The sequence below is a fragment of the Eurosta solidaginis genome, chromosome X (genome assembly GCF_040869045.1).
Source record: "Eurosta solidaginis isolate ZX-2024a chromosome X, ASM4086904v1, whole genome shotgun sequence".
Classification (NCBI taxonomy): domain Eukaryota; kingdom Metazoa; phylum Arthropoda; class Insecta; order Diptera; family Tephritidae; genus Eurosta; species Eurosta solidaginis.
The window spans coordinates 65,434,330-65,448,473 of record NC_090324.1 but is presented as its reverse complement, the minus strand read 5'-3'; the positions used below and the strand labels follow the sequence as shown (position 1 = coordinate 65,448,473).

General features: G+C 35.6%; 1 pseudogene; it reads right to left on the bottom strand.

Annotated features, from left to right (window-relative positions):
- Nucleotides 1-987: 987 nt before the first annotated feature.
- Nucleotides 988-8,026, bottom strand: LOC137234982 (uncharacterized; annotated as a pseudogene).
- Nucleotides 8,027-14,144: the final 6,118 nt, after the last annotated feature.

Below are 14,144 nucleotides of genomic sequence, written 5' to 3'. Positions count from 1 at the left end.
GACGGCAATGAACGCAGTATTGAATTTTTGTGCGCCTGTCTTACGTTTCCGAACGGCATCTGCTAGGCAGGTAAATTTTCACTGAGAAGCTTTTCATGGCAGAAATACACTCTGATTGTTTGCCAGACCACTGCCGAGGGGCGATCCCGCTAGAAATATTTTTTATAATTGAAAAACTCTAAATTTTTGATGTTGCTTTGCCCGGGGCTTGAACCCAGGACCTTTGGTGTGGTAGGCAGAGCACGATACCACCACACCACGCTGGTCGCTTCTTGTAGTAGCTGTCGCTAAAACGATCACCAAAAATCTCTAATAGGCCAGTCATTATAGGGCGTTCACCTCCGAATGTGAGATACCCACAACATTATCGCCTGAAAACTTGCATTATGGCATCCTGAAACTATCCCAAAATTCGACAATAATTGGATGCCCACAAGTTTTAAATTCAGGGGTCAAAGCTCACAAAAATCAATTCTTTCTCCTTTTTTTGTAAATATCTCGATTTCTAGAAGTTTTGCGCTAATTATTATTTATATTATCAATAATGTAGAGAATTAAATTCTCTACAACTTTTGTATTTAACATTTTTTTATATCTTGAATTTTTTTAGATATAGAGGGCAGAAATCGAAATTTTTGAAAAATGACGGTGATAGGTACTTTAAGCTGTTATTACTACGGAATGGCTCCACCAATTTCAAAGATCTTGGTACCGTTGGAAAGGTATTTAAATTTGTTAGTTTATAGTTTTATTTTTGAAAAAAGATAAGTTTCAGTGTAATCAACAACTTCGGCATGTATGTTTTTGAAATACCTTTCCAAGGGTAACACTAAGCTTTTTTCATATCGATGGTTGAGTGCACACTTATTAGAAGTGACAAATTTAAAAATGTTCAGGAGTTCTGATTTTGTATTTTTGAAACAATTGCGATGTATATATAAAACACATATTTTCCCTTATATATATATAAATTACTACAATTTTTTTCTAATTAATAACCAGACCCGAGTCGGTTACATCGGCATCCACAGCCGGTTCGTCCACTTCGTCTCCCGAACCATCGTCTCCAGCTCTCAGCGAAGCCTCCACACCTGTAATGAAGAAAAATCAAAAAATTAGCGAGTTGAAAGAAACTATCAAAACAGCTATGGCAGAAAACAATAAATTGACTGCTGATCTAATTGAAATTGAGAAAAATAAGGTGGCTGCGATCGAGATGCTGTCGCAAAGCATCGTTAGCTTCTTGGAGCGGAACTAATTTAAAAACGCTGTTCACTTAAATACAGTGTTCGGAAAAACAAATTCAATGCAAATATATAACTGGCAATATTTTTTATGATAATCAATTGGCATAAACGTTTGTTTTTAAATATGAAACAGCCATTGGCAGGTAAATTATTTTTAAAACATTTATTAACTTAAAACAGGTATATTCAAGCACAAAAAAAAAACACATTTTGCCTAACTAGAGCAACAAACCCAACGAAACCTTCCTATTTGAGAAGGGGAATACATCTTTAAGCCCAAGGTTGATTGGTTTTGAGTAGCGATCTCAGCTGTCAGTCCCCATTGATAACTGGCTATAATTGCTTGTTGCATGGGAAGCTTTAATTTGCTCAATAAAAAGCCTTGAGTCCCCTCGAGACCCTCCATGGGCTATTAAGCCGAAATGTACTCAATTAAAGCTTCTCATGCAACAAACAATTATAGCCAGTTATGAAACATCAATGGGGACTTACAGCTGAGATCGCTACTCAAAACCAATCAAGATGTATTCCCCTTCTCAAATAGGAAGGTTCGTTGGGTTTGTTGCTCTAGTTTGGCACTCTTCCATACTAGGCAAAATGTGTTTTTTTATTGTTGTGCTTGAATATAACTGTTTTAATGATGTATATTGGAACGATTTTCCGTCATCCCTTGTCAAATTTGGTTTGGAGACAAACCGGTTTCGGCGTTGTGCCATCATCAGTGTCGATTTTCGTTCTGATCTGTTGTTGTCATTTGTCCTGTATTTATAGTTCGTAGGTATATGAGCAGGTATTGTCAAATTGATGCTTGTGTATATTTAGTTATGTGTATGTGCTGTGTGTTCGTTCAGAACCGAGGGTGGTTTACTAATCGATTTGTGTGGCTGACTGGGGTAGGTAGAAATCTGTGATTTTAGTCGTTTGACCTTCTTTGTCGGTTTTTTGTTTTGGTGTGTTAATTGTTTTGTGTTTATTTGTTGTTGTGTGTTTGTCTGTTGTACCTGTGTGATTAAGTTGTTTCCTGTAAACAAGTTTTAAAGGCTCGAATATTGTGTCAGAAATTGTGTTTATCTGTTCGTTTATTATTCTACCGTCGAATGTTTTCTGTTTGTAGATTTCCATGTTTTCGAGTACGTTGAGACGTCGGCCCTTTCCTTGTATGTGAAGAACCCTAACTGTTTTGTTGATGTTTGCTGGGGAACATTTATTCTCGACCATGTGATTCGCGAAGTTAGACTCGGGTATAATGTTTGGATTCCGTATTTTTTTGTTGTAATCTCTAATATGTTCTCTGAACCTCGTTCTTATTTGCCGTCCTGTTTGTCCTATGTAACTATGCTGGCATCCGCAGGTAAGCTTGTATACGCCGTGGCTGCTAAACGGATCCTCTGAGTTAATGCTAGTTCTTAGTTTTCGCCCTAGATTGTTCGATGTTTTGAATGCTGTGTTAATGTTGTATTTTTTAAAGAAGTTTGCCAATTTATATGTTGCTTTTCCAGTATATGTCATAGTGGTCCAGCTATTATTTTCCTTTTCATTATTTCTTTTTGGTTCTCCATTTGTCCTTCTGAGCTTATCTACTAGTGCTTTTTTATATCCGTTGTTTGCAGCGATATTATATATGACCTCAAGTTCTCTCTTATATGCCTCTTGTGTAAGAGGAGTTCTTTCAAGTCTATGTACCAAGTGCCTTAATGCTGCATTTTTATGATGTTGAGGGTGATTTGAGGTATTGTGTATTATTGTGTCGGTGGCCGTTGACTTTCTATATATGTCATAGTTAAATCTTTTGGCTTCTTTATCAATATTTAGCGTGAGGTCTAGATAGTTGATTCCTCCGTCTTTTTCGGTTTCCATTGTAAATTTTATATTGCCGTGCTGTTTGTTGAGGTACTCCAGTACGAGCTCTTCGTTATTAGTAGTTAAAACGCATATTATGTCATCCACGTATCTAGCATAAAATGACACGCCTAATTTGGACTTCAGCTCCTGTATGTACTTTTCTTCCAGATTTTGCATGAACACTTCCATTAGAATTGCTGATGTGGGGCTTCCCATTCCAAGACCGTTGTTTTGTCTATATATTTTATTGTTGAATTAAAATAGTTTTGACGTAAAGTGGTTCTTAGCGTATTTGTGATTTGCATACTTTTCACTTTGTTTTTTGTGTTATGAACTATTGTTGAGCTAACTATGTCCAAAGTCTCCGATAGTGGTATAGATGGGTATAAATCTTTTATGTCAAAAGATACCAATTTGCTGTTTCTTGTTAGCTCTACGGTCTCGAGTCTCTCTATTAGTTCTGTTGTGTTAGCTATTGCATATTCGTTCCTTAGCTCCAGAGTATCTATCAATATCGTTTTTAAATATTTGGACAGTTTGTAACATGGTGCCGATTTAAAATTAATGATGGGCCTCATTGGCGTGTCTGGCTTGTGGATTTTTGGTAGCGCAACCAGTGGAGGAGCCGAAGGGTTCATTTGTACCAATCTATGTGCCATGTTAGAATCTACTATATTTGTTGCATTTTTTATAGCAACTTTGATTTGTTTTTGGTATTCATCTGTGGGATCCTCTCTCATTCTACGACATTTCATTTCCTCTATGAGATCCTCGGTTTTGGATACATATTGCTCTTTTTCGATTAGCACAGTGGTGTTTCCTTTGTCCGCTTTCGTTGTGACAATATTGTTTTTCCTTAGTTTATGCCGTAGATTCTTTATTGTTTTCTCCTCTGTATTCGGTTTTTGTCCTTCCTGTGCTTTCACCTCCTTTTTTATGATTTCCCTGCACATGTGTCTTGCGTGCTCCTGTTCTTCCTGTGGGATCAATGATATTGCGATCTCCGCATCTACAATCGCTTGCTCCATTTTTCTTACTGTATTCTGGTCCATGATATTGTGCTTCAGGCCCTTTTCGAGAAGTTGTGCCTCTTCCTTGGTAATGGCCACTGTTGTGAGGTTAACGAACTTGTCATGAAACTGGTGAGTGTTTTGGTTTTGGTTACCCTCTCGTCGTCCTGCCAGCTTGTCCAATTTTCGGTTCAGCGACCTGTATTTTTGTTGTAGTTCCTGATCGACCTCTGTCTTAATGAGGTCGAAACATTCCATTAATGCAGTCGTAGGTAGTTGTTCTGCCAATCTTAAATGGATAGATAATAACTCGGCATTTATCTCATCCTTCTTCGAGTATAAGCTTTCCAACTCATATTTTAAAAAATCCTTTTCCGCTTTTCTAACCGTTTTCCTGCTAGATTTGGTATTTGCATTTATTGTTATTTTTGCGAATTTCGGAGTAACATTCAATTCCAGGCATTGTTTGTTGAACCAAATGCTCGCCTTTGCTTTATATATTTTCAGTAGGCGTCGCTTGTAAATTGTTAGTAGTCCGTTCGCGTTCAAGTTAAAAGCCTGACAAGCAATAACTGACTTATCTTGTTTGGTTGATTTTCCGACAGGGTGGATAAATGATGTATATTGGAACGATTTTCCGTCATCCCTTGTCAAATTTGGTTTGGAGACAAACCGGTTTCGGCGTTGTGCCATCATCAGTGTCGATTTTCGTTCTGATCTGTTGTTGTCATTTGTCCTGTATTTATAGTTCGTAGGTATATGAGCAGGTATTGTCAAATTGATGCTTGTGTATATTTAGGTATGGGTATGTGCTGTGTGTTCGTTCAGAACCGAGGGTGGTTTACTAATCGATTTGTGTGGCTGACTGGGGTAGGTAGAAATCTGTGATTTTAGTCGTTTGACCTTCTTTGTCGGTTTTTTGTTTTGGTGTGTTAATTGTTTTGTGTTTATTTGTTGTTGTGTGTTTGTCAGTTGTACCTGTGTGATTAAGTTGTTTCCTGTAAACAAGTTTTAAAGGCTCGAATATTGTGTCAGAAATTGTGTTTATCTTTTCGTTTATTATTCTACCGTCGAATGTTTTCTGTTTGTAGATTTCCATGTTTTCGAGTACGTTGAGACGTCGGCCCTTTCCTTGTATGTGAAGAACCCTAACTGTTTTGTTGATGTTTGCTGGGGAACATTTATTCTCGACCATGTGATTCGCGAAGTTAGACTCGGGTATAATGTTTGGATTCCGTATTTTTTTGTTGTAATCTCTAATATGTTATCTGAACCTCGTTCTTATTTGCCGTCCTGTTTGTCCTATGTAACTATGCTGGCATCCGCAGGTAAGCTTGTATACGCCGTGGCTGCTAAACGGATCCTCTGAGTTAATGCTAGTTCTTAGTTTTCGCCCTAGATTGTTCGATGTTTTGAATGCTGTGTTAATGTTGTATTTTTTAAAGAAGTTTGCCAATTTATATGTTGCTTTTCCAGTATATGTCATAGTGGTCCAGCTATTATTTTCCTTTTCATTATTTCTTTTTGGTTCTCCATTTGTCCTTCTGAGCATATCTACTAGTGCTTAACTCAACTTAACTGTTTTAAGTTAGTAAATGTTTTAAAAATAATTTACCTGCCAATGGCTGTTTTATATTTAAAAACAATCGTTTATGCCAATTCATTATCACAAAAAATATAGTCAGTTACATATTTGCATTGAATTTATGCTCTTATTTTGAACAACACTATGTATTGCCTTAAAATGTATATGAATTGTTGCTTTTGTTTTGAACAACACTATATATAGAATTAAAATGTATATGAATTGTGGCACCTTCACACTTATGTACAAATGTATTAAATATACCAAAATGTAGAAAAACCTAAAAATAGCTTTCTGTCGACACCAAGCTGGTTTAAAGAGTTCATGCGAACAGACAGTTTAAATCAGCCGAAATTTTTTTGGGAATGTCCAGTTCCAGTCCGGATATATGTAAACATATCTTTGTATATAATTTATTTTTATTGTTTTTGTAGTTAGTTTGTTTAAACTTAACCTGCGGTTAGTGACCAAGCAAGCAACCGGCGTTGATGGTTACGTAGCTCGTCACAACGGTGCGTCCCACATCCATAGGTAAGCCCAGAATGTGTGTGTGTGTATGCATATAGCCTATGGCGCATTCATACATATTCTATGCTAGCTTACTTGAGAATATTTTTTGCTAATATGTGGCAAGCTAAATAGGGGTGAAATGACACCAGAAAGGATTGCTAGAGATCAAGTGCCATCACGAACGGCGTATTGAGAGCGATTTGGGTTCAGCCACAGGTCATTATTGTTGTAAGGGAGCAGGAATAGGGTGTGTCGATGTTTTTCACCTGCCTGTTGGCTCATAGTCTAGATCTGTCTACCTAAGAACATATACATTTTTGAGCAAAACAGCGACCGAAACAACATTAACGCCAAAGCCCAGAGAAAGCTGTCGAGTTGCTTTCAGGGTTTACACAAGGGTGTCACAGCTGGCCTCAACTTGCCCACATCATCAGCACAGAAATGGTTCTCTAATGAGGTGATTGATTTAAGGACCTCTCTAAATAAATTAATGATACTGTGCATTTCAGCAAAGAAACAAACGTAAGTGGATAAATTGTACAAGCAATCTTACCGAAATATTCCATTAATCTGTTCCTTATAACCTCTCCTTCTGATCTGTCATTTAAATTATTGTGACCTTGAGGGCTGCGCCTGGCATCTCGCTGCATATCCACAAGCCAATTTTCTAGGACAGGGTCCTTCTCGTCGATCAAAAAATTGTGTAAAGCGCATACTGCAGAAATTACGACATTTGCAGTTTTGATATGATTATCAATACCTTTTCCAATTCTCCTAAACCTAAAATATAAAGAAATTTGTATTAGGACTGAAAGCGATTTCCGTTTTTATTATGTACATATATTCACCTGGCTTTGTAATGGCCGAAAGCATTTTCAGCAACTCGTCGACACTTGGATAACCTATAATTAAACAATTTCTGTCCAGCCAAGTTTTCGATGTTGTACGGATATGTCTTCATGACATATTGTGTGAGTTGGAACGCGGAGTCGCTTATAATATGCACTGGTATTTTTGTGCGCCCATGATACCAGCTCATTTCGTCGAGAAGTGCACATTCCTGCAGCTCCCGCTTGAGAGACGACCGCTCAAATATACTTGAGTCATTACATCTTCCGGGGCTACCACAGTGGATGTACATGAATCGGTATATTGCGTCCACCAAAGCCAAAAGCACTACGGAATACCAACCCTTATAATTGTAGTAGTCGACAGCTTCTTCTTTTTTAGGGTGTATCTCTATGTGACAACCATCTGTATTAGATAACGAATTGCGGTTTAAAGTGTTTTCCGTGTTGTTATTAATTTGCTTACCTATGGCTCCAATACATTGTGGATAACCCATTGCATTGAAGTCTGCTACTCCTTGCTCTATCCCAGTCATTGTGAGGGGGAAGCTTTTGAAATATTTCGGCGCCATGCACGCCCAGACTTAATTGCAAAACTCAATTAAAATTTTGCAAACAGTAGCTTTGCCTACTCCAAACAAATTTGCAATCGATCTATATTCACTGGAAGATCCCAGTGCATATAAAGCAATTGTAACACGCTTCTCTAAAGGGATCGCATTCCTATAATTTGTGTCCTTCTTCTTCATTTTTTGATGGCGAATGCACAACTTGTCGAAGCTGTATCGTGTCATTCTAAAGTTTTCCTTAAAAAATTTTGGGCCGTTCTTCTGGCAGTCCACCTCCCAAAAGGTACTTGAATGTTCCTGAAATTTATTTATTAAACCTAAAAATTCTATATTGAAGTTGCTAACATACCAAACTCCATACACTTTGCGAGCATATTATAATTTCGTTGGGACATGCAGCTGTAGTCAATAGCATTTTGTTATAAAGAACTTTTCGTTTTAAATAGTTCATTGTCACTTCGCTATTATTTTAAAAAATAATGACACAATCATCATAATAAATTGAATTTTATGAACCATTTTTAATTTTATTGTAATTAATATAATTTTTTCAACTTCAAACTTCACAACAAAATAAACAATCAAGCGAATGACAGTTTGAACACAATTTACCTCAAACATGCAGTGGAAATAGTTGACAACTATATCAAACCCAAAACTGGCAAACACGGTGTTTGGGTTTGGTGGAAACAGCATATTACTTAGTTTTGAGCTTGTTAACGAAATAATGACTTTAGAGAAATTACTTTCGAGGCTTGAATCAGAAGCCGGCAAACGCAAAATTAAGCAGATTGAATGGCCTAAAAACGATATAATGTTCGAACATTATACTATTAAAAATTTCAAAAATATTGGAAATAAAATTTTAAAATCATTAGAAATTATATTAACAGATCCAGTGGAGACAGTAACAGATGAAGATACAAAATTAAAACTAATGAAAATTTACCATAACGATCCCGTTTCTGGTGGACATTGCGGAATGAAAAGACTTTACGCAAAACTGCGAAGAAAATTTTATTGGAAGAACATGACTCGAAGACTATATCGAAATATATCAAAAGTTGTAAGAGTTGTCTCTTAAACAAGGTTAAACCTAAAACAAAAGAAAAACTTGTTTTAACACCAACTTCGTGTAAACCATTCGATATACTTGTAATTGACACAATAGGACCCCTGCCTGAGTCCAAATATGGTAACAAGTTCGCACGTACCATGGTTTGCGACATTACTAAATACCTGGTAACAGTAGCTGTGTCAGACAAATCGGCAAAAACAATAGCTTCAGCAATTTTTGAAGGATTCATTTTAACTTACGGCACAATGAATGCCATAAAATCAGATTTAGGTACAGAATTTAAAAATGAGTTTTTCGAAGAATTAACTAAACTTCTAAATATTGAACATAATTTTTCAACTGCATACCATCACGAAACTGTTGGCACGATTGAACGTAATCATAGAGTTTTTAATGAATACTTAGGTGCATATTTAAAAGACACTTTTTCTGATTGGGATGTTTATTTAAAATATTTTACTTTCCTACACAACACTGCGAGTAGCACAGTTTTCGAAAACCAATTTTCGCCTTACGAGTTAGTTTTTAGGAAAAAGGCAACTTTGCCTAATGAATTGACAAAAGAAACAATTGACCCAATTTACAAAGTCGAAAACTATGCCAAAGAAGTTAAGTTTAGGATGCAGAAAACGCACAAAATGGCACAAAATCTGAATAATAAAAATAAATTACAAAGTGAAAATCTGTAGGATAAAACGGCACGACCTTTAGTTGTCAAAATCGGAGATAAAGTACTTTTACAGAAAGAACCACATCACAAACACGAAAATATTTATCACGATCCGTTTATTATAACTAAAATTAACGAACCCAACGTAACTATTTTCGATGAAGTTAAAAACAAAGAAAACGTGGTACATAAAAACCGCCTCAGTAAAGTAAATTAACATTACTTCAATCAATAAACCGTAAATTTGATTGAAAAATAAGTCCAAAATTTTCCTACTAGCATTTAAGCAGCCACGAAGGCTCAAAAACTGTTTAAACAAAAAAAAAGTAAAATAACACAAGTTTTGTATATTCAAAGAAAAACAAAAAAACCCATTGCATAAAAAGTGGTCGGTGTTATTCAGTTCAAACAAAAAACAAAAAAAAAACAGAAAAAAACATATTTCAAAAGCAGCAAAGATTAAAAATGTAAAACTTTAACAAATTTAATATATATTAAAATGTAAATATCTACAACAAAAAAGAACAACAAACAACATAATTTAATAAATTAAAATCAAATTCATTCATTTGTAATAATCAGTAATGAAAATGGTTCCGAACCAACGAATTAAAAAGGGGAGGAACACCCTAATATAAATATATATTCGTTTGTTCGCAACAATTTTTATAAGTTTATGGCCAAAGAAGAATGTGACAAAACTGATCAGTTTATCAATCCTTCTTTTCCCCAAAAAGGGTGATGTAAGGATAAAATCCCCCAAATTAGCTTTTATTCTTTCATCTGGCAACATCGCATTAGTGTCGCTCACAATGACGTATTTTATTGGGAATAACGTAAAACAAAAAGAACAAAAAATTGTAATATATTATCAGCCATTGAAATATAGCATGTAAGAGAGAATACGATATATGTGGGGTGAAACATGAAAATGACGAGTGCCAACATCGGCATTTTCATGTTTCACCGCCATTAATATAATTTCGACCAGCTCGAAGTGTGCACGCGAAAATATTGAAAAAAATAAAATAAAATAAATTTTATAATTTAGAAACAAGAGTGCATTTATTTATTCAATGTGTTGGAGAGTAAGACCCCCGAGGGCATATTAAAACGCAGTGATGGCTACGATATGGAGGCGGCGCCCTCCGAGATAATCGGTGGCGTACCAGGAGTTTTTTCGGTGTCACAGCCGTGACGCAGGTAACCTAACTTTTAGGTTTTCAGAATTGTATATGTTTTTCATCTATTCTAAATACTCCGAATATTGTTTTTATTCAAATATTCTCTGGTTATATTCAGCTTGGTTATCCACTTAACTGGTTAAGGATTATTTTATTTTTGAGTATTTGTATGTGTTGTGTAAAATTATCATTTATTAACCAGGTAACCCGTTATGAAGGCCTACATGGATTGTTTTCAATATTATAAATTTTTATTTAAAATGTGAGTGTGTAAGATATCATGCGCTGTAAATATAACCATTGGTTGTCGTGTGTGATTAAAGAATAAAGAGCGGTACGCAGATCACAAGAAAAAACTGTTATGGTTTACGCAATTTCTATGGGAGCAGCAAGGAAGGCAATCGGCATGATCTGGGGGGTGCACTGTGGCTAGTCATGTCGGCTGGGTTGGGTTCTTGCCACCCTTGCTGTCCTGCACCATTACAGGAAAAAAGTTCCTATCATGCCTATTCAAAACTATTGGACATCAATGATACTGAAAATATGCACCTATTTTTCGGTGGCCCCTTACCTGCATTCCCTATGTGCCTTCTAAATAAGGAAAAACCTCAGCATTCCCATTTATATTTACAACTTTATTTGAAGTTCATTATAGTTGAAAACGTAGTTAAAATATATATACTTAACAGTATTAGGCAAAGATTTATATTATATAAGGGTCAATCTTATAAAATCAACATCAAAAAAAACTGCCTCATCCTTGATAGTTGATTTGATTATATATCTTCTTCCCGTCTTATTAGTGGACTAAAAGGCTTAATCAGAAAAAGGACAAAAAGGTGTAACCTGAGAAACTTTACTAGTCTGTTTTGATATTGATTTTGTAAGACAAACGTTCTGATATAATCGTACTAAGCCTATACTAAGGCTTATTCAAAATTATGATAAGGGAACCCTAAGGCAAATGGAAATTTTCAAGTTTATGTATTACCCAATATGTAGTACGTAGTAATATATATTTGTTACTTTCTAATTTTATCCAATAGATACTACATTTGCTTATTTTATCTTACCTGACTCTATTGTAATCTATGGTTTTTTTTGAAGATTTAGCTAATTTTAATGCAAGTGCTTTTATCTTACTTAGTTTAATTCAGTGTAGCGTATTTCTATTTAATTCCATTTTAATTTATTTCAGGTTAATTTACTTGGACTGGTTTGCGTTTATGCCGTTGCCGCACAACAGTTCACTAAAGCTAACTAATCGCTTTTACTTGCAACCTTTGTTTATCCCTTTATGAGGCATAAGATTAAAAAAATTTAATAATGTATGAATATTGGTCTTATCGTATACCGTATTATTACTGACGTTTTATAGCTTGCTCAATCACCTGCTTCATTATTACATTTACCCACATGCTGGGGGAAAATACGTCAAATGTCTTAGATTCAGAACAAAACAAAGACCTTTGTCCCACTATTCAGAGTTAGGCTTCCGACAATACCTGAGGTAAGTTTTGGCGAGTCTTATAGCTAAACCGGAAGCACTTGTCTGTGCAGCTAAAATGTAATGACATGTTCTTAAATTTCATAAATGGTAATAACAGAAGAGATTCATAAAAGATCACCTATCGCAACAAAATTAACTTGAAGCAGCATAAAGTGCAGTAATTATAACTAACAACTCCCTGCTTATGTGAGTTTGTTCGGCTCAAACAAAATCTTCTTCCAACATGTACTAAATTGCCAAGACGGTCTAGAAATCTGCTAATCCCTACCAGTTTTACAGCACAATCAATGACCTCAGCGGAATAGAGTTCGTGCTAAGGGCTTTGAATTTCTAAATCTATCGTAAACGAGCTTTACCATGACAGGCTTGGAAGGTTGCATAGTCCGCTTACATCACATAAGCTGGATGCAAAAATATAAATGTAATATTTTACGCATCGCTATTTAAAATATATGTTTTCTATAAAGAATGCCGTATACAACTACTTATTCGCTTATAAATAAATAAATGATAATAAAAACTAATAAATTTTCACATTCTTAGTTTGTCCGTAATACGGAACGAACTCACCGCTTGTGGTTGGTAAATTGGGTGTTTGTTTACGTTGGTAATATGCTGTCATTTCCGGTATATGTTGTTACAGCTAGGTGGTTGCAGCAGGCTTTTATGCGGCGGCCCTGCTGATTGTTGTTACTAAAGCTGGTATTGCAGCAGGCCTATATGCGGCGGCCCTGCTGGTTGTTGTTACTAAAGCTGGTGTTGCAACAGGCCTATATGCGGCGGCCCTGCTGGTTGTTGTTACTAGTGCGGTTGCAGCAGGTCTATATGCGGCGGCCCTGCTGATGTTGTTGTACTAAAGTTGGTGGTATTAGCGCCCGTGGTTGTGGCGTGCGATGTTGTTATCGTGACCGCCTATTTGGTGGTTGCGCGCGACTAATGGTGGTGGTTATTGGCGCGATTACGTTGGCGCCGTTTATGGTATTAGTTGTTGCGCCTTTGGTTGGTGCTGCCGATGGGATTGCGGTTGTGGTTGCGCGGTCGAGGTGATAACGTTGTTCCACTGTGACCAATGCACAGTGTTTCGTGTAGAACAAGCTAGCTGGACAAAATTATTTTATGAGATTTTCCGTTTCATATGCAGTAATTTATTACAACTACTCATTTTTTTCAGCCATATGTTCTTTTTTTATTTTTTTCCAAAATTATACTTCATATGTTCATATGCATACATTTGCTTATATCATATACAGTAACTCATGTGAATAAATGACATAAATCCAAAAAAATTTAAAGGACTTAAGAATATTACTTTATTGTACTTAAATTGAATGGACTACAAATCTCAATACTTTAAAAAATTCTAAAAATTCGGAAAAAAAAATTTTATTTCTTTATGAAAATTCGTCAAATTTTTCAAACATTTTTTAAATATAATTTAGTTTTTGTTATAGATCGTGACAAATTTTCTTATGGGAAATTAGTTAAAATAAATTTTCGAAAGCGAAAATTGTAAGAACTGTCCAAAAAGGGGTGTCTACTTATTTATGTGAGTGACTGTACATATGTATATACATATTTTGTATTTATTTGATGAGTATTTATCCTGGCACTATAATTTTTACAAAATTATTTTATAAGATCGCGAGTTTGAATCGAGCTCAAGGCCTAACAATAATTATTTTATCATTATTATTGTTATAATATATTTTTTCTTAATTGAAAAAATTTTTAAATTAGAATAGAAGAAAGAAAAAATTTAGACAACTGCCAAAGCTCGTTGTATAGATCCATTTCGGGAACTGCTAAATTCCTTCATCGGCAACGTTTAGGCGCCGCTGCTATAACCATTCAGCCACCACAGCGGTTTTTTGTTTGTCTTCATTATTCCTACTTCAATTCTGGTTCTTGCCAATTGATATTCACAGCACTGCGACATCTGTTACAGAATAGTTGTGAAAATTGCACTTTGTTTATGGCGATGATGCCATAGTGTCATATTTTATTGACACTTTTTCCCCGTGCTCTGGGATGTATTAACAATTTTTGTTGTTATATCGGCCTACTGATTTGTAAGATCGCGAGTTTGAATCG